The sequence below is a fragment of the Hermetia illucens genome, chromosome 5, assembly GCF_905115235.1.
Source record: "Hermetia illucens chromosome 5, iHerIll2.2.curated.20191125, whole genome shotgun sequence".
In the NCBI taxonomy this organism is placed as follows: Eukaryota; Metazoa; Arthropoda; class Insecta; order Diptera; family Stratiomyidae; genus Hermetia; species Hermetia illucens.
In genome coordinates this window covers 107,195,347-107,198,728 of record NC_051853.1, presented here as the reverse complement: position 1 = coordinate 107,198,728, position 3,382 = coordinate 107,195,347, and positions in this window count along the sequence as shown.

Genomic DNA, 3,382 nt, shown 5'->3' with positions numbered 1-3,382 from the left:
CCGGGTTCTAATAACAACAACACCTAGAATACCCTCTGAAAATCAGTTGAGAGTTCACACTGGAGTCATCCACAGTGCCCCACCCTCCGCAACACCTATCACCTATAAGATGGAAATGAATGCCACAATAACTGCAATCACCAAGGATCCTGGAGGTGAAGCACCAACAAATAATCTTCACAATCACCTGAAGAACGTTATCATAAATAGGGCCACACAAACACAAACACACCCCCCCCCCCCTGATTTCCGACAGAATGGGCATATTGGAGCGATGGGTTGAGGACTTTGATGAAATTCTCAACAACCAGAGCATCGGCGAGTTGGAGGTCCCGCCAACTGAAGACGACGGAAGCCGAGGGAATTACAGCCGAATTGTTTAAATATGGAGGCGACCAATTATACCAAGCTGTTCATCAACTTATGCTGAAGGTGTGGGACAGCGAATCAATGCCTGGCGACTAGCAATGAGGCATTATTTCTCACATAAATAAAAAGGGTAATATCTCGCACTGCAGCAATTGTAGAGGTATCACGGTGCCGAGTACCATCTATAAGATGTTCTCCACTATATTTCTAGGTCAGATAGCTCAGATCAGATCAGATCAGATTTTCTCTGTGCGGCAAGTGATAGAAAAACTGCTGGAATATGGACATCAGTTGCACCATCTTTTCATCGACTTGAAGATAAAACTGTAACTGTAGCCAAGATAAAACTGTACACTGCCTTAAGGCTGATTAGGCTGACCCTGATCAATGTGCGAGGCCAGATAAAAGCAGCAGGATATCTCTCTGAAGACCATTCGACGACAACAACAGTCTAGGACAAGGGATGCCCTATCATGCGTCCTCATTAACCTGGCCCCGGAAAAAGTGATCCGTGATGCTCAGGTGAATGCTACGGGCACGATCCATTTTAGGTCCACCCAACTGCTTGCCTATGCTGACGATATCGAGATCATGGGAAGAATGATAGGATGATAATTTCTTCTATCTAGGGTCGAAAATCACAACCGATAACAGCTATGATGATAAAATCCACGCACGGTCGTTGGCTGACAAGAGAGCCTATTTCAGCCGACAAAAACTGTTCCGCTCGAAACGTCTCACCATAGGGTCAGAGTTCTGATCTTGCTAGTTCTCATGTATTCCTCAGAGATCTGGGTTAGCAAGAAAAAATGCGAACTCTTGGCCTTGTTCAATAGAATCTTCCGGAGAATTTTTGGCTCCCTACATGAGGGTGGAGCACTCCATAACCTACGTGACCACGAAATACCATGACCATGGTTGCGGATAAAATCCGGCTCAATAGGTTGAGGTGGGCAGGTCACTTAATCCGTAAGGATCAGGATGATCCAGCCCGAAAAGTCTATAAGGGCAATATCTAAGGTAGAAAAAGAAGACGAGATAGTCCCTGTCTGAGAACGATGGTGTAGGCCAGGACGCCAAACAGCTTTTTAGGGATATCGATTTGGTAGAATTCGGCCCAAAACCGGATGTTCGGAGTTCCTTATTAAGGCAGGCCTAGACCGGATACCGGTTGTTGCGTCGTTGATGATGAAAAAATTAGAAGAATGCTATTTTCGACATCTTTGGAAGGAGGCCGCCTCATCTCCATCCTCAAGAGCGGAGATCCTTTAATAACTGTGAACTACCATCCCATCTCTCTTCTTTCGTCTTGGTTTAAAATTCTCGAAAGAACCCTCCTCTCCTAGAGCAGAATTGCTTCGAGAAGCATCTACTGCTTCAAATTTTGTAGTTTTTATCAACTTTGCTGCTAAACGCCTTAATTCACGACAGGATGTACACTCTATTTATACCAATTTTGCCAAAGTCTTCAATACCAATGTTCCACCAATGTTCTCCTCTCCAAATTCCTTCGACTCAACTTCCCTCCCCCTGCGGAATTACATCATGGCTGTCATGTTCCCTAAGGTTCCATACTTCGCCTTCTACTATTCCTTCCTTAATGACTTCTGTTCCATCCCCACCCATATCGGTTTGCTGTATTCTGACGACCTCTTTTTCGTCTCCCCTGCAATATGTTCTACCTTGATACTTTGGTCACTTGATGTTCGGTTACCAGCTGACACTGAATGTCAACAAATATCACTGGATGTGCTATTTACTTAAACGCTCCCCATTAGTCTTTCCCTATTCTCTTGGCGGATAACCGCTTTCTCTATTGAGCTCCTTCCAAGACGTGGGTGTAATCTTCAATGACAAACTTTTTTCAGTTCTCACTTCATTGACAACATCAATCCTGCTTCCAAAATGTCTGGTATTATCCTACATCCCTCCTCCGGCTTTACCTCAGGGCTCTCTGCCAAGTCCAATATTATTTCCAGCATCGCCTCTCGTAGTGCACGTAGGGCGGGGCCTTTTTTAAATACTCGATAGCGAACTTGACATCTATTTGCACTGCCCAATCCGGAGGCTATGCCGGTCCTACAACGCCCTACAGCTTAGATCACTTGACTCTGTTTCCTTCGTTAGCTTTGAGTGTAACTTAAGCCATTTACGCGCTCCTCCAACTGAGGACAATATGTAACTAGAAATTTACTTCCTGTGTATTGTCAATAATTAAATGTGCTTTAGATTTACAACAAAAAGGGGGCAGGAGTTAGTCTTTCATAGGTTTGCTAATTGCTATGTGTAAAATACAACCGCCAGTTTGAGTTCGCCATTGATAAATAACCAGATAGCTGAGTGGTTAGAGCACAAGGCTGCCGTACGGAAGGTCGTGGTTCAAATCTGACTGGTGGCAGTGGAATTTGTATCGTAATTTGACGACGGAAACCAGTCAAATTCCACTGCCACCAGTCAGATTTGAACCACGACCTTCCGTACCTGAGTCAAATCAGGGGAATAATCACGGCCGAGCGCAATGCTCACATTGCCTCCTATAGGGTACTCTAATCCTGTGTTGTACCGTTATGATCTTGAATGAACTGCTTTAACACACTTCAAAACCCTGATCCAATTTGATTGTTGCACCAATGATTATTATTATTATTATTATTGATAAAGAACGGCTTCACAAGAAATTTACTCAATTAGTATATGGATGTAAGCTAAATATATTAATCCTAAAAGAAGGAGTTTACTTGAAACGCGTTATGTATTTGTTATGGTGCTCCCACATGAATCAATTTCTCTTCGTTACCATGTGCCGCCCTCTGCAGCATTTTCTGGAGGCAGTGTGAAGGTACTTTACCAAACTATGCACTCAATATGGTGTCGGCATTGCCATTTCTGAGAGTATCCATGACGCTGTTAAAGAAGTGGAGTAATTCGACAACTGATTAGTGAAGAGCACTATAATTTAAGCTGACCGCCAGGCTAGAACTGAGAGCCCTCCCGTATGCAGTGAATGTTATCG